Here is a 25,576-nt window from a genome sequence, read left to right as displayed (position 1 = left end):
TTTAATAGTGCAGCTGGTGATTTCCAGATGCAAATTACTGTAATATGCTCACATACTTTACATATAGGTAAGATCCTGGAGTCTGCATTTTAAAGACTGTTGACATTCTGAAAAGGAAACTAGGCTATAGTACGGCAAGTGATTTGTATCAGTCATTTGACCAATTGATCATTCACTTGATAATTATCACTTGATATTATAATAAGATTTTATCACTTGATAATATAAGAAAAAATCTCAATACTTTACAATAGCAGGTTGTAATAATAAACAGTCTATTTATAAGTGACACGAAGATTTTGTACAGGGTATATGTTTTTGTAAATTCTAGTTCAGTTGAACAGGAGAACTCTTTGAGGCTAAAACTTCAGACTGATTTATTTTAACAGATTCAAGGTCCAAATCTCTTGATACATACAGTAGTGTCAGCTGCAGTTGCCACAGTCCTACAGGTATTGATGATTTTTGTATGGCTTTACATCAGTAGATTTCAAAGATTTGGGGATATTAGGTGCTGTTTATTGTATTTTATATATAGTAAAAAAGGTATGGGAATGTACAGGGATAGTAGGCCAGTGGCTGAGTCACATAATATACATCTTTCAAGTTCTAGTGCGCAGCTTTTCTGTGAGATAAGACTATAGATGTGCAGAATTGAAATAGGAACAGCTTCTCTGGTTTTACTGGGATTCATGTGGGTAGGCTATGTCAATCTGCTGGAAGTTATGCACAGAATTTGGTCAAGAAAGAAATTGTATTGTCAGACTGCAGTATCTGTAGTACTGCTGCCTGATCCCAGATAATTTTAAGGAAACTCTGAAGGAGTCTGGTAGATAGCTTTGCTTGCTTGCTTGACAGAGGTTACATTTAGAGATGTATGTCTTAAGTGACTTAAGAGAAACTTTTTAATATGTCTTTTTAAAACTGTAACATTAAACTGGAATGTCACTTTTGGTTAGTCTCTGTTGAAAGACACATCTCTGGTTTTAATAATTTATGTGGAAGCTGTATGAAAGATTTAAAATGTGACAGCTCTGAAATAAGATTGATGTTACTCTAGTGTGATCTGATTTAGATTCTGACCTAATTTCTTTTAGTTAGTGATTGGTATAGGACTTTGTGGGGTACATGAGCTTATGACTTTTGGAGATTACTGGCTGATATTTTTAGGTTACCAGCTAATCCTGTTTTGGAATAGGATTTTCATCTGAAAACTGACACATCCTTAAATTCTTCCTGTTTTGCTTTAGAATGACAACTGGAAAGTGAACAGAAAAAGCAAAGGACTGGTTGCTTGTTTCAAACTGTCTTGTGCTGTGCTGCTCTTCTACATAATGTTTTTCTGCATCTATGAGTTTAAAAAAATGCTATTTGTCTCTAATGCTTAAACAAAGGTAAATCTTCCTTTGAAGTTGTTAATTTTACACATGCTGTAGAAGAGGTATGGAAAAGCATTGTGTACACATTGCCCCAAAAATGTTTTGAGCCTTTCCTTCTTATGTTGCTTTGTAGCTGTTTGCAAAGCAGCCAGACTATAGATAAACTACCAAATACAAATTCACAGTTCCATTTGTTTACTCAACAACTATGTTCCATATATAAACACTATCTTCCAGATGTTTTTTCCTTGTTAGCAGTTGCTTTCATGTACTCGTAATGTATGGCAGAGAGAACCTTGCTCTTCAATTCCACACTTAGTGTGGGGATGCTATCTGCTTTGTCTGTTGATTTGGAAGGTAAGCATTTTGTCACCTGTTTCTACAGATTGAGTCCAAAGTGCTTGCCAGTCCTATGTATGAGGTCACCTTTGTGAATTTTTATTAAACTCTGTAAAAAGTGTAAAGAAGCAGAAAAATAAGGGTCATTGTAGCTTGAATGTTGGAGTGTTATATATAGGATTGTACCTCCTGTAGCTGTTTTGTTTCCTTTTTGCTGTATGCCACTTGATGGGAAGGGAAGCCAAAGCGAGGTGGAGAAATGAGAATTTGCACTAAAAGTGTAATGTGTATGAGTAATACTATGTCATACTGAAAGTATTGCTCAAACTGTGTGGGTTTTGTTGCTGGTTTGGCATGCTAATATTAATAGGTTTTTCCCTTTTTAGTGAAAGGGCATATACTAGACCAACCTTGATGTAAATTTCTGCCCCCGCCCCAAGATTTACTGCCTCAGAAGAGCCCTTACAACATATACTTTGTATACTGAAACCTCTTCTATTGCCATTACACAGAAAATTCCCATGATGGCTTGGTAAGGTCTTAATTTCATTGGTAACGGGGGCTGAAGTGAAAGGGAGAGGAGTGGGAGGATGTCACATTCATATGGGCGATGTCATGCCTTGCGTGACATCCCTGCATCCTAGCACACACAGTTGTTATCATGCTCTTGTCTCCTGAAAGCAGAAAAGGCTGCAGTTCTGTGGGCAGTATTAACGGTGAAAGAGAGCAAACTCCCAAGAGTTCTCCCACACAAGTCAAGACAAATTTTGCAGTTCTGCAGATCAGTGTAGTTTTTATCTTTTTTTTTTTTTTCCTTCCCTTCCCTTTTGCCTTCCACACCAACTCTAGAGAGTTATTTATGGTGCTTTGAGGGAAGAAACTGATTCAGCTACTACTGATCGGCTACCACAGCTGTTGGGGTAGATGGAGCATTATCTCTCACTGAGGCTTTCTGTGTCTCCTTTGGTCCTTCAGAACTGCCTTAACAACTGTCCATGTCTACTTCCTTAACATCTTCCTTTCCTCTCCTCCTTCCTCTTCAACTTCTGTATATCACTTGTGGTTTTTATTTGCTCCCACAATATAGAAATAAATAATATCAAATATTTGCAGAACTTGATTAATTTATGAAAGTTTTCTAAATCTGAGAAAGCTGAAGCTGTAGAGATTTGGGAAACTTAATTATCTGTGTGCAGTCGATCTGAATATTGCATAAATCACACAGAGCTTCACTTTTCTGCTTTTTACTTACCTGGTTTAGATGTGCTGGCAGTGTTCACATGGAAAGAGGCTATGCTGCCTAGATACCCAAGTTGTTTGGATAATTTTTTTTTAAATCTCACTACTCGGATTGTGAGGCATCAAAGGGAGGCTGTGGGAATGGTTTTGACTTAATTTATATGTGGATGCATGGGATTAAGCACATTCATTACACTAGGGGAGACTTCTATCTGTTTTAAGAGCTGCTAGTCAAGTTCTACTCATTTCCAGCATATGCCTGATGAGTGCGTATTTGTATGGGTACATGGGAACAGACATCTTAAAGCAGAATTTTGGTGTCTGACTCACAAGGCAACACAGGAAAACCAGAATCCTTCAGAGGAAGAAGGTACCTGAAAGAAGTCAGCGGGAAGATTGCTGTTTAGAAAGGGATCTGCAATAAAGCAACAACAGAATACAGTACACCTAAGCTTAAAGATGAGAATTGACCAAGCTCGTATTTAATTTCTTAGGATGAAAGTAGGTGCTTTTCACGTACTTGCTTAATGATACTGTGCAATGTATTCTGGGACTGTCTGGGAAGCAGAATGGGCTTTGTAGTAACTTGCATAAAATTTAATTGATAAAATACTGTAATTACGGAAAGCTGTTGAGTGGAGTAATATCTGTAACTATCCTTTCTTTCATACTTCAGGTACATTTCTTTCAAGGCAATTTCAAAAGACTTGTGTCATGTACTTGGCTAAATGCAGCCAAGGTTTGAGGCCAAAATACATTTACTTGCATCTGATGCTTTGTAGAACTTGTTGTGGATGAAGGGATGCTTGTTGCTTGGGAAAAAAAGAAAGTTTTGCAAGACTTTAATAGCTTTTTCTAGTAAATGGTTGCAAAATTGTGATACTGGTTCAAAAATTCTTTATCTATATGGATTTTTAGTAAAAGCAAACTGTGCGTGAACCAAATAAGATGCTTGGAATAGGTATTTGAAGCATGAAACTTACTCCTTTATTCTCTGAAGTTTTAGTAAGCCTTTAAAAGTCTATACAATATACCAGCTTGGTACCTTGGACTGTGTCTCCAACATGTATATTCTTGCTTGGGTTGATGTTAACTGCTGCTGGTGTTACTAACTCTGAGTCTAGTTACAGAGAGACTAATGTTGGTGCTTTTCTTTGGTATTTACAACTGTGTTAAAATTATTTCACTTATAGCAAATCAGTGCTTCTGAGATGGGAAAACATAGGCTTATGGTAGTAACAATATAATTCTTCAGATAAGCGTGAGCGGCATTAAAATACCTATTGCTTTTTTAAAACACCTTCACAGTTAACAACACAGTTGAAACTGTAAATTGTCCTCAAACCCTGAGTCATACCCTGAGTCATTTTATGCTTAGCACTTCATGTTATAGTGTATTTAGGTACCGTTTCATTGTTAAGAATAGTATTTGGTTTTTCACAGATGATGCCATGCTAGCAGGAGTATTAACTAAATTGCTTCCACATTGTTTATGGGTACTTGTAGAATATCCATGTTCATGTGCACCATTTTGGATGGCGTGGCTGGTTTGGAGTATTAAGGTTTGAGTGATTTTTCAAATCTGTCAAAAATGAGTTGCCTTACCTACTTAACTTTTGACTGGAGGGGTTATACCTGATAAGGGAATGGAGCATCTAACATGGGAGAGGCTGAGTGAGCTGGGACTGTTCAGCCTGGAGAAAGGAAGCTTTGGGGGAATCTTATTAATGTTTATTAATCTCAGGTGGGAGGGTGTAAAGAAAACAGAGCTAAACTCTTCTCGATGGTGCCCCATGACAAGATGCTCTAAGATGATTTTTTGGAGATAAATTTGAATGTAAAAGCTATCATAAAGAGCATCAGTCCTCTAAGTGGTTTTTGTGTATTCCAGATACATACCAGCATGTCTGGGTCTGTGAGTACTATTACAAACCTTGTAGTATTAATGTGAATTGTTTGGTGGACTTCAAAAATAATTAAACTAATCCCTCACAAAGCCAAATAAAAACTTTACAGCAGTGGAGAAAAACATGTGATCTAAATCAGGACACAGATAAAAATCCTTGTTATATTTTAATATTAAATCTTCAAGTAGACGTAATGAATGTGTGTTGCGTGGGATTTATGTAATTATTCTCAAGTGGCTCAGTGTATCAGTAGACTAAGGCAATTAAATCCTTAAAAGAGGCAAGGAGAGAGGAAGGCCAACTGCCATTTAAAAAAATGGATACGAAATCCTCACTGTCAAAAATTACCACATAACAGGTGTTTGAAAACAAGCACGATTTTTGTGGTCAGAAACACTTTGTCCACATTCAGCCAAATGAATGAGTTTTAAAGAAGTTGAAAAGAGTTAATTTATTTTCTTTCCAATCTTATTTAAATAATAAAAAAAAGAAATGTAAGGACTTGCTCAGTCACTTTGCAATGTGACAACGTATTGTTACCGTGCATTGCAGTAGGAGTTAAAGGATGATGAAGAGATCAGGCATAATGCTGAAAACATAAATGTAAAGAGAGAGATGCTGCTTTTGGGCCATACTTTTTCTTCTACTGCTGCAAAGTAGTACTTTGCTAATGATCTTTTATAAAAAGAGACTGAAGTGTATTCAGTGGTTGGTTCTTCTTCTGAAGTGTTATCAGTGTAATCACTCAATGTATTATGTTTTATTTTCCTAAATGAAACTGTCTGCTGTTTTCATTACCTAACAAAAAACCCCTGAAAATGCTTGAGTGGAGATGATTTTTATAGTAGTCTTTATTCTCTCAGTGCTGTAAACAAATGCAGTTTTTTAAGTTGACTGTCATCATTAAGATGACTTTCTCAATGATGGAAATTATTCCTTCTTAAATTGTTGAAAGCCATGATTTTTTTTTTTAATAGTATAATCCTTTTCCTTAGACCAGCCTTTAACTATTTTGTACTGAATCCGTTACTTGGTACCAGCTATACTTCTTTTTCTTTCTTCCTGTTCCTGAACACCCAGCATTGATAATTCATTATTTGAGATCAAATGAATTGTTGGAAAAAGAACAGATTAATTTTTCATGCTACAGAAATCAGCTGTGCAGGTACATAATTCTTTTTAAGTAATCCAACAATAAGTCTGTGTACCTTCAAAATAATGTTTTGCACTTCTGGGTAGCTTTCTAGTTTTGTTTCATAGCCTGTGATAGAATGCACCAAAGTAGTTGAGGATAGCTTTCATATTAGCGAGTTATGGGTAGCCAGTCTGCTACTTTCATGAAGCAGAAGAGTAAGACCGGCCTGCTGTAGTAACAGCATGTATTGGTTGGAGCACAACAGAAAGCAGCTGTGAGCTCTGACTCCTCACGCTAACCTGGAAGGCTGTGACTGCCCTATTTATCAGGACTGATGGCGGTAAGGGATAATAGTATTTTGCAATTACTTACCAAGAGTGTATTGCTAGCTAATACTCTGGGCACACAGACTAGAATTCATATCTAAACATTGTTTCCTCTTGAAGTAATTGGCAGCTCTTGCAACTTCTTCAAAGTGAAAGTAGCCTCCTTCCCCTAACATGCAAGTAGTCAAACCATCTCTTCACTTCTAATTCTCTGGCATCTCTAAAGAAAGCTAATCTAGGTCCAGTTCCTCTGGAGGCTCGCTGTGACATGGGTCCAACCCTCAGCAGTAGACCTGTCAGAGAGCTCACTAGGAGAATCATGGAATCACTTAGGTTGGAAAAGACCCTTAAGATCATGGAGCGCAATGGTTAACATAGCACTGCCAAGTCTACCACTAAACCATGTCCCTAAGCCACCACATCTATACATGTCTTTTGGTCTTTTAAATACCTCCAGGGATGGTGACTCAAACACTTCCCTGGGCAATCTGTTCCAATGTTTGATGACCCTTTCAGTGAAGGAAACATTCACCTGCTTCTACTGTTAACTAAGTCTACTTCAGTTTGCAAAGGGTAAAACATTTTTTAAAGTTTGTCTTCTAATCTTTTTCTTCTTACCTTCACTGCAGCCTGTGTTTGTCAGATCCCTCCAGGCTGTCATTGTCACTTCATGGCATTGGCTGTGCAATGCTAATGAATTTCAGGAAAACACAACAGCTTGGTGTAGCCCCTGCAAGATCTTTATCGGTCTTGTCCTCTTTTCCAGAAGGCCACATTTCTCAATAGTGTTAACTGTAGAAATAGCAACAAATTCTCCTGCAGGTGCAGCATTTTGGTGAGGTAGTCCTGGCTGTAGTATCTGTATTTTATTGAATTTACTAAGAGTCTGCAGGACTTGAGGAAGTTACACCACTGTTAGGTTTTCAGATTTGAGTGAACGATGCAGACAAACTTTTACTGAACTAACTGGTGACAGAAATTTGCAGTGTTCCTAGAGTATGCTACCCTGTCTGCCCATGGGTTAAAAGAGTCCTATCCTAAAAGGTCAGTCCAGCCTGCCCATGAGCCACATTTTTATTCCATCTGTTAATATGAATGTTCTGAAGATGATGCCAAGAAAGGATTTACTAAATATATACACTTTTTATGGGAATAGGTAGTCCTTGAACTGATGAAGTTTTCCTGAATACCAAAATTAAACAGCTTTTGACCACCCTCTTGGAAGGCAAGTGATGGAAAATGACTTCCAGTGACTTTCATCACATATATATTTCCTTTCTTCTCAGATTCTTATTCATTCATTGGGGATGTTAGTCTGTATTAGAACTATTTTTGCATTCATTTGTATTAATATATATAAAAATATGTATTGTGAATGTATTTGTATTCATAACAAACATAAAATACTATAAAAATATCCTAAATTCAGGTAGAATACTGATACAATATAGTAAGTGGAACAATAAATTATGATTTCTTGTGATGAGGATAATTAGGAACATGTAAAGCTTAAAATGTGGGTCCCCTCAGTTTTTCAATGTCTAAGCAAATCATGAGTAGTTGAAAAGATAACTTTCGGTAACAGTCCTCAAATCTCAAGAAAAGTTTTCTTTTTCTTATGAATTCTTAAGTTACAGCTGTGATTTAAATTGACTTTCCAAATGTAGCAAATATAACATACCAAGTCCTAAAGAAATTTTCATATTTTTTCTTAATCTTTTTTCCCTTTAGCACATTAAGAAGGACAGGGGGAGTTGGGGGGAGGAGGGTAAAGCAAAAGCTGGTGTTGAAAAATTCAGACCTCACTCCTACTCTTTTATAAATTGCTGTTAGTATTCCTGTCTCCATGTGTGAGCCCAAGGTCCAGGCTTGTGGTTTAAACTATAAACAGAGATGAGATACTTTTCTACAAGAATAAATGTGCACAGATGGAGATAATCAGAAGTGATTTAATGTGTAGGCTTTTTTAGAGGTGCCAAAAGCCCACAATACCAAGTTAATGTTGATGAGGACTACAGGTACAAAGTCTGCTCAGATCCTTACAGTCTGATTTGTAGAAAGTGTTCAGACACCTACAGGAGTATTCAGGAGTGTCTCATTAAGTGCAGTGGGAGTTGTGTATTTGGGCATGTTCATAAATCTCTTAGACACTTATTTGCATCTTTATTGAGGTTTCTTGAAAATTCTTGGGTTTTGCTGTGCTGTTGACAGTTACCATAATTAGAGGGGATTTTTAAAATTATTTTTTTCCTTATAGGTCTCAATTATAAGACATCTTAATGTGGGCTTAAAGAGTAGAAACAAACAAACAAAAACTTTCGAGGACAATACTTTGCATAAAATGAAGGATTTCTGTGGGATTCTTTAACCTATTTAATACATTAAAATTCAGGAAAGAGACCTTCTGTGCTTTAAAAGTTCTTAATAAATGCAAAAAGACCTCTTTTTAATAAAAACCACTTCTGTAGTTACATTTCTGAGACATCTATTCTTTGAAACTTAGAAGAAAAATATTTTAGAATCTATTAACAAATTCTGAGCATTTTTATTGACAGTCATCTGGTATGACTGACAAAACCCCTCTTATTTTTCGTGTGTTACTTCCATTTAAGGCACACTTCTGTAGTAAAGGAAAATGTTCATGTTGGCAGAGATTCAGAATTTATTCTCATTCCTTAATAGTCACAGTGATTAAATGTGGATAGTAATGTAGCTTTTCTTTATTTAACAATAAAAACTGTTTTGGTGGTGGTGGTGGTTTTGGTTTTTGCAATGACACGTTCTTGCATTTAATTCCTATATTGCACAGTAAGCCTCCATTAAGCTAATAAATCAGACTTCATGCTCTTGGAACCATTTTCATCTCCATTCCCAGTACTTCCTAGCCACAGTATCAGCCTCTCCTTCCAAATTCTGAATGTGAGGACATTAAAAAACAAACCAAAACAACTTAAAAAACCCAAATATGAGTCTTGCAGAGTTTTGACGTACTTTCTGTGAGGTATGGCCATGTTCGTTCTGTCATAGGACACAATTGTTCTAACAGGCAAATACCCCTCTCCCCTTTCTAATCTTAATTTAGTTTAACATGATTTTTCTCTGGCTTTCACAAGTGTGGCCTTGCTGTGCTGACAGCTCTCAAGTTATGTATTTTCCAGTACATACTAGTTTGACTGTGTTCCCCTTAGCCATCCTTCCTTCCGTTCTTGTTCTCCCCACTGAAACACAATCTTCTCGTCTTTACTTTCAGAGTCTCCCCACCCTATTCAGCAATGAGGGCTTGCTTCCTACGTCTACCTGGCCCATGTGCTGCCCACACTAGACTTTCCTATCAGGTAGAGACTCTGTAAAAACTGGTTTTTTGCTTTCTCCCTTGTTCCTCCCTAACACAGGTGGGAATTCTCCTTTTAATCTTGGCAAAACTACTTCACTGTTCTCCTCAGAATCTGTTCTGAAAACTCTACTTTGCTGTGATGTCTACAGGAAAAAAAAAGCAATTGGACTCCCAGTCTCATTAGTGTTACTTCCTACAGTTTGTTTCTTTGTGTTTCCAGGCCATCCTACTTGTTCTTATCATCTGTTTTTGCACAGCTTGGCTGCTGGGCACAAAGACCTATCTTTGTCCTTGGTACTGTCGTATGACAAGCCAAAGTCTCCTAATCTGTATGTAGGATTTACCGTAATGCAAATACTAGTCTGGAGAGGTAGGTCTAACTCTAAAAATCCTGTGTATATGTTATGACATTTTCATTTGTGTACTCCATTGAATTCCAACCACTTGGCTAGGAGATAGCAATTGTAGTAATTTCCTTTTTCTTAATTTTGTTGTTCTACAGGCTGTACTGTATTGTACAGTTTGATACATTTAGGCACCTATATGTATTTTTCTGTCTGGAAAGTTAAATTCTAAGAATTCCAACCTGACTTATGAAAAATGTGGTCAGGGTTGTGGGGTTTTTGTGATTCACAGGAATCACATTTTATTTGTGTATCTTTTTTTGCATATATGTGCTGCTTGAGTTTTGTGCTGTGTCCTTTCATCTCATATATTGACTCAAAACCTCTTAACTGTTTAGCCTCTAACAATACTGTTAGACAAGTTAGTTTCTCCCTCCTGCTTTAATTGGAAGCTTAGGTCAGATGGAGATGAAGGAATTACCTGTTTCACTGGAATTTGTAACCAGCCTTATCTTCTTACAAATTTTATTATTCCTTTAGTTTCTTTTAATTCTGTTTTCTTTGTAAGTGGTACATAAGATTATGCGATCTGTTAAAACCTGGCAGTTGCTGTGATTCACTTCCTTGCCTCAATTCACTCTTTTTTGGTTTTGGTTTTGGTTTGGTTTAACCAGTCCCATTTAATTGCTTTTCTTGAAAAATTGCCCAGCAGGTATTTAATTTAATATTCTTTCCAAACCTGTTCTTCTGAAACTTTCTTGCTATATTGAAATAAAAAATTCAGTGGAGGAGGAAGAATGGGAAACGTTAGTGAATATATTTTTATTTAAAATAAATTTAATTCAGTGGATAACTTTTTTTTTAGTTATGCAATGCTAAGTTTAAAAATGAATTCTTGTCAAGATTGTTGAATAAAAATTGTGGGATGTCTTGGCACCTTTCTCTTTTTGAAAGGTAAAAGCTATCTGATCTTGTTCTTTGAAAACAGGTTTCTTGGAGTTGCCTGTAGTGCAGGGAGGTTTTTTGTTAGTGATTTTGCTGACACTTCTTTAAGACTTGCTGGTTTGCATTTTTAATCTCCCTGATGTTTATTTGCTTGCAGTGTTTGCAATGTCACTTCAGTTTTGCTCATGAAACTTTTTAGGCATTTATCCTTCACCCACTGCTAATGTTAGATCTTTGTTATTCTTGGTTCCTACTTTGTCCTTCAAACTCCTCCTCGCTTCTCCCAATCCCCTAAAAAGACTGAAATGTTGACTGAAGTGGGAAAAAAGCCAATCTACCTGTTATATTTTCATTATCATGTAGTCTTAAAGGTGGTTTTCTGTGTTTCTGTAAAGCACCTTTTACAAAAAGTCCTGTATGTTTGGTTTTTTTTTTCTTAAAATCTCTATATACACACGTGGCAATTGTTTGTCTCATGTTGTGCATGTTTGGCAAAAATACACTTAATGCTTTTCTCCCCACTAAACTTCTTACTCTAAAGTGATGAAAGTGTTACTGTTTGTTGAGAGTTGCCTCAGAGATGGCTGGCCTTCAGTGGATAATGAAATGGGTTTTTATGAAGTTTTACATCTAGTACATTATAATACTCAAAATCTGAATAATGAGAATTACTGTTATTCTTTTTAGAGACTGGTGTTGTACCAGATCGTGTCTTTTATTTTGACGGCAAGTGTAAAAAAAATTCAAGTAATAATTCTCCTTATCCCCTCAAAAGACTAAAATGTCAGCTGAAGTGGGGAAAAATATCTATTGTTTTCATTAGCATGCAGAGAAAAAAAAGTTTTTGAAAAGTGAGTTTTCATCCTGATTTTATTGGAAAATGTTAAGGAACTAGGCCATAATATGATGGAGGCACAGGTGCCTTTAGTAGTATAAAATAATTTAAGGGGTACTATATATGAACTGGTACTTAGAGGAAATTGGTAGGAGGAGACTTCGAGGCATCAGGGACAAATGTTTCTGCCAATGCTATTTGTAATGTTTGCCTTCAATACTTCACGTGCTGCCCCATCCCTTTTGTGGCACCTTACTGCTTCGAAAGGGTGGTGGTGTGGGGAAGGTGGTCCAGCACTGCAGGGTTTCTTCCTTGTGGACCAGCAAGGAAGAGGTGATGAGAGAGCGCAGGGATGTAATAGGGAAATGCAGATGATCTATGCTGGTCAGTGGTGGCACCGAGTCACTTGAAGGTTCATGAAATGAAGGAAGAATACCTTGCCCCACTCCCACCACAAAACCATCTGAGGGGGATTTTTCTGTGTTTCCTCCCTGGCCGCAGAACCTGAGTGGAGTTGCAAGGGGGGTTTTGAGGACTATTGTGTTCTTTTGCAATTTAAATCTAACATATATGGTCTTCCTCCCAGTACTGGGAAATAGAAGCCGATCAGACTTGCCGGTCCAGATTTTTCTGCTGTACTGCAACCTGAGTGAGGCTACTAATGGGCATTTTGGATTTTAACATCATGTAGATTGAGAACTAGGTACAAGAATGTTTATTTGGGTACACATGCAGTCAGTTGTTCTGTCATTAACTGGGGCAACTATTGCAAGTGAAACTACCTGTATTAGAGCCTAACAAGCCATACTTTCTTAACTTCAGTGACCTCTGTTTGCAGTCATAAATTACGAGTACTGCGCAGGTTGCAAGCCAGCTGAAAGCGTTGACTATGTCTGTTGGAAAAAGCCTTTGTTTAACGACACAGGTATGTTTGGCTGGTATCTTTTCTCTTAGTCAAGCTGATAGACTTCTCCGTTTTATAATCCTCTACCTACTTCAGTTTATTGATGAAAGTAATAGCATGGGAAGATGGGATTTGCTTCTCAGTGCCTAGCCAAAGCAGAGCTCTGGTTGAAGCTTCATGTAGCAGACCTGACAAATTGGAACTTCATGCTTTCAGCCAAACTCATAAAACTCGTTGCATCTATAAAACCAGTATTTGATGAGTTGTTCTTTTGTAGGATTTGGAGTTTGAAGTTTATATGGCATATAAGCAAAGGGGAAGATGGAAGGGATGAGATATTTAAATCATACTTGATGAAGAAATCTGAAAAATCTGACATGAACCAAAATCATTCTGTTCTCTAGCAATTTGTGCTTATATAAAAATGCAGAAAGGGTGTTATGCAAGTAAGTGTTTTCTTTGCTTGACACTCACTACGCAGCCACCTGTTAAAACATTAACGGTATGGATGATTCCCAGTACGAGCTATGAAGGCTTTGTTGCTTGTGATGAAGTATGTTTACTAACCTTCAGAAGGCAGATTTTGTTGCTAGCAAAGTGGAATTTGAAAGCCTGATAAAGTGAATGCATACAAACTTTGAAAGTAGTACGTAGGCTGGAAGATAGTGTTGTGCTAGGAACAGAAACAGAGCAGCCAGCTGTCTGATTCTGTAGGAAACTTCACTTTGTACTTCCTAAACTACAACTGGGGACAAGGGTGGGTTTAAAAACATGTTCTTTTTTGGCTATCTTCAGATTTAACAGTGTCATCGTTTAGCCTCAGCCAGCAGTTAAGCACCACGCTGCTGCTCGCTCACTCCTTCCCTCCGGTGGGATGGGGAGGAGAATCAGAAGATGAAGGTAAAACTCGTGGGTTGGGATAAGGACAGTTTACTGGGACAGCAAAGGGAAAGGAAAATAACAACAATACTTAGAATATACAAAGTGGGTGATACACGATACACAATGCAATTTGCTCACCCAAACAGGACACCCACCCAAGCTGCTGCTCCTCCCTGGCCAGCCCCATTTATATACTGAGCATGACATCATATAGTATGGAATATCCCTTTGGCTAGTTTGAGTCAGCTGTCCTGGCTGTGTCCCCTCCCAGCTTCTTGTGAAAATTAACTCTATCCTAGCTGAAAACTAGGACAAATAGTATTAAAAAAAATCCCTCTTGATACTCATGTGCAATATTTAATGTGAAAACATTTGACTAGTAGTCTAACTCAGTATCAGTAAATACAATTAATTATGCATTGTCAGACCATTGAGGGGAATTTATTCTCAAAATAAATGTGGAGAAACTAAAGGAAATTGCTGAATTCTATAAAGGATGGTTAATTCTGTCTCTTCTGTCACTGTGGTTAGATATGTGGCTGTACAGCGTTTCTGAATATCTCTGCCTACGTGACATTGTGTGTGTAATGTGTTGAAGAGGGTGACTGTTTTGGAACATTTGAAAGTATTACTTATAGTTTTGAAAAACTTAAGTTTAAAGGAACTCTGAATTGTCACTGACCACACGGAAGGAATTAATGTTCACCAGTTTAAGTAATTAATGTGACCCTAGACCTTGGAGTTCCTGATCTGTAAATGCTTAATATGTAATTTATACCAAATGTTTTCATAGTCCTGCATGTAAATCTTGAATACATTCTTGCAGCATCTGTGGTTTTATTGCCTATTATTGTCTCCAGCATCCTCTTACCTTAACATAGACCTGTAATGTCTTATGCAAAGATAATACTATGTTTTGTCCCTGGTGACTACTGAGAGCTGCAGAAGTGATTATACTTGTGAATATATGTATATGTAGTGCAACAGATCTTACTTACACAGTAAGAACCAGATCCTTATGGATCAATGCAAGTGTTTGGAATATAAATTGCATAGAGATCTAACCCTATGAGAATCTGATTTTTCTGTAAAGTTGATATATTCATGAGACCAACAGTAATATTGAGGAATAGTAGTTCTGAAGGAGTTTTCCGTTATCTTGGATAAATTATTTAAGGAAGGTATTGAAACAGGAAGTTCTAATCACTGTTTGTGGCTTTCTCATAAACAAAGAACTGTATTCCTTGCTCTAGGTGAAAGCTTTATCAGCTTAAGTATATCAGGAAATACTGATAACTCTTTTGATGAGTGAAATGTTTCCTGTATCAATAGTTACAGTCCTATTTGTATGTGGAATTTTAATAGTTATGCATTGCCAGTTGCACTTGTAATCTCCTTTATGTCTGTTGGCATATCACTCATAATGTTGATTTAGTATTATTTAATGTTCTTTGATCTGTTTCCTTGATCTTGCCTGACCCAGTGTATTTAGCCATTTAGTTTGTTTAGCCCTTGTCTGTCAGGCTGCTCTTCATCTGTTTAACATACGTTTTGTTTACTCTCTCTTAGACTTCCATTGAAATGTTTTGTTACCTCATCTCCTCACGCCGGACATTTGGTTTTTTGTCTTCCTGCCTCACTTCAGTTTCTTAACCAGCTTAATACTTAGTCTTTCTTACAGTGATATGTTTCCCCCCCACCTCAGATTTTCAAGCTGGTTTTCCTTCTTCTTACCAACTATTTTTTTCTCTACAACTTTCTTCTCATATCTGCTATTGCATCAATTATTGCATCAACGAAATGCCGACGATATTTACAAATTCTTGTTCATAATTGAAGGGAAGACCTGAGCTTCATTTTCCTATTGATGATATTATTTGTCTGTAATCTGTTACATTTAAAATATGTGAATACAAAATTTCTACCTCTTTGATTTTTCTAGTCTAATTTCCCAATAAAACAAGGCTCTTTCAGTCTTCCAGTTTTGTATCTCATAACTTCCAGTTCCGACTGGAATTTCAGTTAAACTGATGATGAAATTTCTGCAAGCTTTCTGTAAATTAGTAGCTGACTCAGAAGGCCCCTGCTAGCACAGTAAGGAAAGACATAGAATCAGAAGAGATGGTGAAAAAATAAAATGCAGAAAACTTAATTGCTACTCTTCTTTGAAATATTTGCATTTTGTTACAATGGTTAGATGGCTGTAAGATGGATCGTATGTGCTGTGGACAGCTGTAGCATGTCACCGTGCTGCGGAAATTCAGGAAACCCTTTTTGAAGTAGTTACAGCTCATTCAAACATAAGCTGAACTCTGGTTTCAAGTGTGTTCTGTCTTAGTAAATCTGCTATTGTGTGCCAGTCTATAACCAAAACACATGTAAAGGAAGGGATAGGGGGTTTTATATGCCTTTTTGGCCGTTAACTTTACAAGTTGTGTTATGTTACTTGAGAGAATAACTGCAGGTAATTGATGTATGAGTTTATTTCCTTGGCAATTTCTGTGCTGAGTATCTATGGTATGAATGAGTTTGGTAGTTCAGAGTAGTTTGGCATGTTTTCAAACATAGGTTTGAATGAAACATGCTTTTTTAGGTGAATTGATAACCCTGCTAATAACATTTTGGTTTATATAGTAGAGTACTCTTGGAGATCACAAACTGAATTCCTCTTTAATGAAAATATTCCGGGAATGCAAGTAATGTCCTTGAACTGGTGGTATTTAGTCCTGAAGACCAGGCTAGATACAATCCACAGCACTGTCCTCCCAGTACTGACACCCACACCCTGAGCTGAAATGCCTATGGTGTGAATGTCAGGTCCTCAAAACCTATCGTTTTGTTTTGCAGATACACTTCCGTTCTGCTGTGGTACTTGCTAACAGAAATAGAGATTTTGAGATCTAAGGTGTGATTTTATGTCTATTAAAGACAGACTTCAAGCTTCATTTCCTGGTTTATTTAAGGATAACTTTCTTCTGTAAATTCTAACTAGATCCTTTGAGAAGGAAGAGGAAATTCATGACCACTCAAGCATTTGATATTGTAAATAATTAAATTTGCCAAAATGTTAACATTTACATTTACTTTGGAACTGCACGGCAGGAGGAATAAAGGTTCGCTTTCAGTACTGAAAATGAAGCTACTTTAGCTACCAAACTCTGAATGAGAGTATTGACAATAGCCTCAACAAAACATGCTTTGGAAAGGAGGCCTTTCCAGTAATTTGGATGATTTGTAAAAAGCATTAAGGCATTAAAGAAAGTTCATTACCGGAGCCATTACTGCACTGTGGACCAGAACCGGCAGATGAAATAACTTTCTCAAATAATAGCGGATTTATAGCTATCTAGAGGACCTGAAAACTTGGGAGTGAGAGAGGCTAAAAAGAGGAACATTGTTGTTAATGATGAGGTATAAGGAATGAAGAGAGCTTATGGGGTTCTGCATCCATCCTTTAGTACTATGTTATGCAGAACATCAGCTCAGAAACCTTTGTTCCTTGCTAGGGCTTTTTCATATTATATTGTATTCTGGATTATGGGCAGTTTTTGTCTGTCCTCCTGCCTTTCCCTGCCTAGCAGTAGTGTAGAGACAAACTGCAAAGTGATATTATTGATTCACTTTCCTTATGCTGCCTATGCCAGCTGTTTTCTACACTTCACATTGTTTGTTTTGTTTTGTTTTTCCCCTCCCTATTTAGCTTTGTAAGGGCTACAGTTGAAACAGAGCTATTCCTCAGAGTTTGCCAGTACAAGTTGTTCTACAGCTGCCTAGGGCTGGTGAAAGAGGGGAGACTCTTTTCCACCTACTCAAAATAGTTCATAAGTTGTGCCCTGTGCTTGTAGAGTTTATTAGATCTTGCAGATAACTGGAAAGCTGATGGCCTTCCAGCAGCACAGTGGTTATACTATGATAGGTGACAGGTTAGAATGTGGTCGTGCTTGTGGTCTCCTTTGAAAATACTGTTGTGATTGTGGCTAAGTCGTTCAATATTTGTCGTAGTTTATGGTAAAACTTTAAAATTCATAGCAGCATTGTGAGAATCATGTGCAGAGAGGTTTTATGTGAAGGCTCATATTATTACTATTTGCTTATGGCTGGATGGATCAGAACTGCAGAAGTATGGAAACTTTTGTCTAATGCTTCCTTGAACAGTTGCTCAGTGGCTCCTTTCCACTAAGGTAGCTGATCCTGTGCTTTTGGAGGAAAAGCATTACTTTCAAGCCCTACTATTGCTTTAAAGTTCTGTCTTGCGTGACTGTAGGTTTCTAACTGAGCTTTATTGACCATGGACAGAACTGCATGTATGGCCCTGTAAACGTTTTGACAGTGGAAATGCTATGTTTGTGAGAAGAGGTTGTTACAGTTCAACAAAAAGCAAGCTGTGTAGCTTTGGTGCTATTGCTGACCCAGTAACACTATAGTCACTCATAAGTTAGGATGGGATAGATTGTCTTTTTTAATACTATGCAAAGCTGATCTCTGTGTGACAAATTGTTGCTACTTATAAAGAGAAATAAGAAACATTAACAGCTTTCATTTTGATGAAAGTGCTCTTCTAATCTTTGGTGGTATCAGCTGATTTTAAATACCAATGTTGATCAACAGGATATATAAAGGTGATGCAGGAAATAGGTTAAAATATTTTGCTGTCATACTAACTTTCAAATTAGATCTGAAGCAAATTGCAATTTCATCCTTTTCAATAATAAAGAGAAGGATTTAAATGCAGAAACTAGAGCAATGGAATAATCAGCAACACTGTTGCTTCCAAACAGGTGACTCTGTTGAAATTTTAATTCCATTAAAATTTATGCTTTGGAGATGCAGCTTGTATTTTCAGCCATTTGTCTAGCCACATAAGCTGGAATGTGTTCAAAATGCTTGCCAAGAACAAATCCGTTGGAAGAAATGTTATACTTTGACCCAGGTTCAAGATGTTCTAAAGCAACAAGAAATAAATATTTCTGAAGCCTTATTTAATGTTCAGCTTAGATAGTTGGGGTTTTTTCCTCTCTACGATCTACTATACACTTACTTAATAGTATACACATACTAATTTCCTATGTATTTCTTTCTGCTTTCCCTCTGTTTTAACTTGACTCTTCTTTTTCCATTGGCATTTGTCCTTTAAAGAAAGTTTGGATGTAGAATCCTGTAGCAACAATTTATTTAAATCCAATTTAATGAAAATTTCTTTTTGTCTTGGTTATCCACCATCCCCAGCAAATGATAAATTCAAGAAAGTTAATTTTCTTACACAGATATACTTATAGTTTTCTCTTCTATTTTTGAAAAACTTTTTCAGTAAGATGTAGTGAGTATTTTGAGCATAAGCATGTTTGAATCTTTCCTTAAATCTTGTGCTTTATATTCAGCTGTCTGTCTGGGGTCCAGCACAATTGCCAAAGACTACATTTAGTGTGTTGACCATCGAGTTGACAAGGGATGATAGCTGGGCATCCACATCCATGAGAGCTTTCTTGCTGGATACAAAGAACTTTTTGACTTTCCTCTGTGAGCTGGACAGAGCTGCTGTTGAGAGTTACTTGTTTTTTCTCTTGGACAGACTGCAAGATGTGATGTAACAGGCTGATTTGTGGTTAATAGCAGTGGGTGAGACTGGAGCCTGGAGTATCTGCTTGATGCAAGAAATGAGCTAATGGAACCAATTTCTATATAATAAACTTATTTCTTCTTGGAGTGCTAAGTAGTTTGGTTGCTTTGATTGTAAGCTGAAGTTAATTTTATTATTCATTAAAAATAAATAAAGTTTTCTGAGTAAGTTCATAGCAATGCTACTGTGTCCTAAAGAGACAAATTACCAGAAACCAAGGTGCACACACAGGATTGCTGTGTAAGAACCAAGGATGTTTTGCTTATAACTTCGGAGAACTTTCAGGTGATCTGAAAAGTATGAGAACATGCTTCTCAGCAGGTGCCATATTTATACCTTTCAGAGGACAAATGTCAAATGTAAAATCAAGAATGACATAAAAGTGTGTCATATATTAGCCTTTGAGGGTAGTTGTGAGGAGGGGAAGAGAAAAAGGGTATGTACTTGCATCCACACTAAAAATATGATAAAACTTACTGGCCATGAGTACTATTTCTAAAATTCATTAAAATTAATGATTAACTTAAAGGTTGGTTTGTTCAGTTACAGAGGACTCTTGAAGGCACAAGAGCATGACTCATGCATACTTTTTTTACTGGTTTTAGGGATGGTTGTAGATGATGACTGGGGCTCTCAGTCTCTGTAAGTTACTTTCTTGCAAAATAAATAAAAAAGCCCAACTATTTCCTAATCTCTTGATCAGCATGCTGATATCCCAAAATGTTCTTTTGCAGTGAGAAAATGCTATTTTGGGCATCTTGTTTTAATGCAGCAACAAGACGAAGGGTATTAATATACCCTGTACTTTGCCTGTAAATAGCTGTAAAAATGTATATTTCTTTTGTTTGTTCAAGGTCAGGAATATTTCTGGTTTTCTGAAGGGTAGGGAAGTCCTATTCCTAGTCCTAAAATTAATTCAGATTTTTGATCTCTAAGCACTTTATTAAAAGAAGATCAGGTTAGTTTGTGATTATGGCTTTAAATGCTTTGCCTGGAGTGTTTTTAATCGATACGCAGTATTTGAACCACTAGAATTTCAATCCTTATGGATTTTCCTGTAATCCTTTTTTCCTTTGTCTTCTGTGTAAACCTTCCTCCCTTTTTTACTCTTTCCTCCCTGAAATATCAGGGTAAGCAAACTACAGGAAAGGAAGAACATCTAATAGTTTAATTTCTGTAGGACTACACCACAGAAAATTATGTGCTAGGTAGAAAACTGGAAACATTTCAGAGTGCTCTGTGAAACCAAAGACCCACATGGGGAAATTATGGTGGGATTGCCACCCTAGCTGTTTTTAAGTGGAGAAATTTATTTTTGAAAGTGAAGGCAAGCTGCTTGCTCGAGATGAAAATTTACTTGTTTTTATGGCATCTTATCAAAGATTTTTTTTCTCCTTCAACTTTCATCCCACCACCTCCTGCCAAATTCTACTACATGCACATGCGTAAAAGCAAATATGCCCCCCCAACCTAAAAAAACCCCAGCAACCCCAACCCAGTGTATTTATACTCTTACTCTCCCGCAGTCCATCTGTCCTGTTTCTACTGTTGTGACCCAATGTTCTGCTTTTCTCACCTCATGGGTTTGCATCCCAAATTGCCACTTCAGGCACAGTACGTAGTGCCATATCAACTATAGATGGGTGGTGAGAGAGAAGACATAGTGACATCTGTCAGCTAGAAGAAAGGAATGGGTTGGCAGAAGCATTGCTGAAAATAAAGTTGAGCAGCAGAAATAAGAGCAAAACCAAGACTCTATAATTCAGCTAAGGAATTTTTATTTTATATACTGAGGAACTTAAATTATAAAATGTGCAGTTAGAAAATGCGTGCATAAACATCTGTTACCAGATGAGTCTGGTATAGTTGCATGATTTTTCAGCTACCTCTTCTTCCTGAGGTGCTGGGAATGGAGGCTTCCTTAGAGGTATGTAGGGGATGTGTAAACCTTCAACCGGTTGGAAGCCACACCTAGACACTTGCAGGTGTAGGTTAATATTATTGGCTTTGCTAGCATGTTTCTGCTCCTTCCAGAACATGCTATCATGAATCTTATATTTTGTAGGACTGATCACAACTGAATGATGACAGTTTATTTTAAGATTAACAAAAATGTTCTGAGGTGCCTTAAGACTTGAACTATTGAAATAGTTTACTGATTAGTTGTTGAAATCAGTGGAGTCTTCCAGCCTTAGTTATGAACTAACTCTGATCTGATCATATTTTCCTTCTCCTCATAAGATTAACCACCAGGTTGGTGTTTTGGGTTAATGTGTGCTGTTTAGTTTCTTCTGAAATCTTGTAAAATGTTATATTACTGAATCTATCTCGTGGAAGAAAAAAATAGCAGCTAATGTAAGTTCTCAAAGGGTTGCAAGGCTGTAGTTTTCCTCCTTTGTTGCTGTGACCCAGTCAGGCTAGGAGGGCAGGATACAGCCCTTCTTGCCCGAAGCAGGCGTGGAGTCAGCATCTGACTGTCCTACTGTCTGCCCTCCACTTTGTGTTTGGCATGGTCAGTGACTAAATGGCAGCTAAACTGCTTCTGAACTCTCAGTGTACAACTGAGGGCTCTGGGTTTTATTTAGATGTGTGGATGGTTTTATGTTGATAGAACGTATTTCCTAAGTTTATTGGTTATTTAATTGCCATGTTGGTACTGGAGTCAAAATGTACATGGTACAAAGACACTTGATGTGGTGTGAGCAGACATTGTGTTGAAATGTAAGTATTCTTATTAGAAATCAGGCTTCTTTTTTCTTCTCTGATCTAGTTTATTCTTATCTTCCACCAACACAGCATATGACTGTTTTTTGATTTCACGTGACTGTATTAAGTAGTAACCTGTAGCTTATCTTGTTGTTAATGCTGTATTTTGAAAGAAGGAAAGATAGATTCAGCCTCCAAAAAGAGTAAAGAAAGCCAACATCTTGCAATAAGTAAAATAGGGGGGGCAGGGTGTCTTCAGCATGGATTGCACTATTTCAGAACACAGATTGTCCAACTGGGGTGGGACATCTGCTGAGATATTCCCTCAGGAATAAAGAACTGCAGCACAAGGAAATCCATTAATTTGCATTCAGTTGGGGTATAGTTATAGTGCACATCTGTTTAGGCAATGCAGCTGCAGTAGGAGACAGTGGTTAACATCAGCCTGGAATTCTAGTTTATGTATATGTTGAAGCATGTCTGGTTTAAACTATTAAAACCTAGCAGTCCCAGTTGGACTCATTACTCCTAGAAAGGAGGTTTTAGAGGATTGCCTATCCCTTTTAAGATGCATTACATCAGCTTCTGCATGAAGCATGACTCCTGGCATCCCTTAGCAGAGAAGTGCTGGGATATGGCAGGTGTTTTCACTCACTACTGTGTTTTCTGGCTGTAGCTCTGGTGTCTTGGCAGCTCACCGGATTGACACTTGAATTACCATTAGTTTTGAGGTTAACACACCCTTCATAAGAATAGAGGAAATTCACATCTTGATGTTTGTCCTCTGTTGGTCTGTAGCAAGTTGTTCTACAGGGAGACAACCAAAGAGTTGCAAAGTGCAGCGTGCCCTCTTCAGAAAACAATCTGGAAAATACATCAGTATTTGCATTAGGGTCCTGATGTGTGGGTTTTTAAGAGCACCTATTTGAGCTGTTTGTGATACAGAAACAAATCATAGGGGGTTGGGCATGGTGGCATGATGTTGCAACTGAATACATGTTGTTTGTGTATAGATATATGTAAGAAGAGAATGAGAGATTGCTCTGACTGAAGGTTTAGAAGGCTGATAAAACAGTTTTAAACCAGCTTTAAACTTTATAATGAAACTTCACTAGATGGATATTTGGTAACAATATGCATTGCTAATGGATAGTTCTTACTCATTCCTAGTCATTACCATTGCATATTCAAAGCAATTAGTCTGTAACAATCTCATTTTAAATTAATTGTGAGCACACAGTACCACAGATCTGGTATTTAGCACTGATAGCTGTGGTCCTTGATGGCAAGATATTCGAGGCTGTCACAAGTGCCTTTTCTCGTTGTTTAGCAGTTTTATTCCTCCTTATCAGCTTTTGCTGCTGTTGAAAGAAAAGCAGGTTGTTTTGAGGTTTTTTTTTTTTCCCCAAATCTCAAGGTTGCAGTGACTCAGTGACTAATAATTGACCATCACTGAGTTGCTTACAATCCTGGGGCCTCTGCTTTCAACCTGTGCCTGTATTTTCAAGGTTCTCTCATATCTAAGCTGCATACCATAACAAGAGACACCTGGAACCCAGCTCTAGCTCACACAGGTTCTCCTAATAATTTCACAAGCATAAGAGGCCAGAATTTGGGCCTTGCATGTTTGGCATAAGAACACAGTTGGCATAGGGCCCGAGGCCTGTTCCTAGCAGTAGCAATACTATTTTTAATGAGCCACTTGGTACAAAAATGCATATATATTGTTTACTAGTCATGCTGTATAAGTTTGCTTGTGTTTGAGTTCATAACAAGCTAATAACTAAATACTACTTAATCTGCTGCTACTTTTACAGGTGCAACAGCTTCTGCTTTGGCTACAGAGAGTTAAGGTTTTACAACTGTGGAGCTAGTGATGAACAGTGCATTCAACTGATAGTCAGGGTTCAACTGTTCATCCTGAGGATAGTGCTGTTCCAAGGTTACCAAGGTACAGATTGGACAGAGAGCATCAAGCTTTGTATATGTACATACTTATAAAGAGACTTTGCTTAATCTCCTGTAGATGATTAATTCTCCTTTTTAAAAAGTGAAGAGGAATACATGGAAATGTCACCAAAATCTGTTCACATGAAGATTAACTGTTTGTAGTCTATTTTAAGCATGTAAAAAAAAAAAAAACCAAAACCCAAAAACCTGCTGAGAAATGTGTCGTTTGCATCCCTGATGTACAGATCACTTTAGCATTGGAATACTTTCCTGATATGATTCTAAATAGCGGGAGGGTTTTGTTTTTTGGTTTTTTTGGTGATGACATAAGCATAGTAATGTTATTCTCTAACTAGTGAGTTGACCAGCTGTTGAGCAGGATTTTATTAAATGTAGAACAGAAAAAATGTGTTTTTAATGAAGCTTTTTGAAATACTAAAAGTACTAAGACTGTTAAAAGTCTTACACCCATGGAAATGGGTGTAAGGTTAGCCCTTTTCCAAATAAATATGCTAATAATTTTTGTTAAGGGTAGAGGCAGTTCTGTTTTAAATTGTGGTATGTTTATCACAAAGAGTGTAACTGGTCTGTTTAAAAAACAAAAAATGCAAACCAAAACACCAATGTATTGGTTCAGTTGTGGTGAGATTTTGGCTGTTTAGAGTTGAATTTAAGAAAGAACATAACAAAGCTGTTCTTTATTAAAGGTTTTCTTGCCTTGTATATCTTTTCACTTTCACCCTGTTTTTCACACTTGGCTTTTAGTTTTGGTACATTAACTACTCTCACTACATCAGTAGGAATTATCTTCTAAACAGTTGCACAAACAACTTCACAACTATGACATACTCAGTTGCCAGAGGGGTGCTGGAATTGTTTCAAGAGTTGTCTTAGAGTGAGACCACCTCTTTGCAAAGCTTTGCAAAAAAATGAAAAAGCCTGTCATTCTTTAGAGGCACATACAAATATGTGTTTCCATATCCTCTTTAGATATGACTCCCATTGTGCATTTTGGAGACTAGACTAGGAAAAGGCCTTAATAGTTAACGACATCAGCTCCTTTGAGAACATTTATAAGGCAAGAGGCAGAATAAGGAAAGTACTCTTCCACCTGAAGGCTGAGAATGGCTTACTTGGTGTGGGCAGAGAGATAACTAGTCAGCAGGCACTATCAAAGTCCATGAGTGATTACAATAGACAAATGTGTGTTTGTTGCTTCAACTGTTTCTCCCTTCAGTTATCAATTTCCTCAGAGAAACCACAGAGATGTTTCTGTGCTACCGTCTTCATGCATTCCACATAACCACTTGATATCTTCTGACCACTGTCCACTTAGATACAAAATAATGAGTCATTATAGGTATGTAGTTATCATTAACAGTGCAATAGTTATGTTGCAGTCCTTGACATCTGTCAAATCTAGGATTAAACGCATACTGAAGTCAATGCAGGTGTGCATCCAGCCATGGAAGCAGTGGGAAGCACAAAGATTCTTCTGTGCACTTTACAAACCTCCATGGCCAATAGCAGTGCTGTAAAGTCAAGTGCATGTTGTTGCGCATTCATGAAGTTGCTAGCCACTGGAATTCTTACATGGCAGTTAAATAGTGGAGGCCATTATTCCATCTGTCCATGAATTTTTATCTTTTCTTATGGCAAAACTTTGATATTTGTTGTCTACCTTCTTACAGTTTTTTAGTAGATTTAAGGCTTTTTTCTGTTGATAGAGTAGAA

At 37.3% G+C, this 25,576-nt stretch overlaps 1 protein-coding gene across 6 annotated transcripts in view; it reads left to right on the top strand.

The window, feature by feature from the left end:
* The window catches only part of MGAT5 (alpha-1,6-mannosylglycoprotein 6-beta-N-acetylglucosaminyltransferase), a 133,308-nt gene that overhangs the window by 22,170 nt on the left and 85,562 nt on the right, over positions 1-25,576 (top strand). Inside the window, exon 1 of one of the 6 annotated variants that reach the window (XM_054829877.1) lies at positions 6,305-6,339. The exons of 4 other annotated variants lie outside the window; for them this stretch is intronic. The gene's annotated coding sequence lies outside the window, so the exon portion shown is untranslated. Of the gene's footprint in view, positions 1-6,304; positions 6,340-9,575; positions 9,661-25,576 lie in introns of those variants that run through there. One more of the 6 variants, XM_054829874.1, reaches the window with a different exon arrangement.

This window comes from Grus americana, chromosome 6, assembly GCF_028858705.1.
Source record: "Grus americana isolate bGruAme1 chromosome 6, bGruAme1.mat, whole genome shotgun sequence".
NCBI lineage: Eukaryota > Metazoa > Chordata > Aves > Gruiformes > Gruidae > Grus > Grus americana.
The sequence above is the reverse complement of the archived record's forward strand: the minus strand, read 5'-3'. Positions and strand labels throughout refer to the sequence as shown.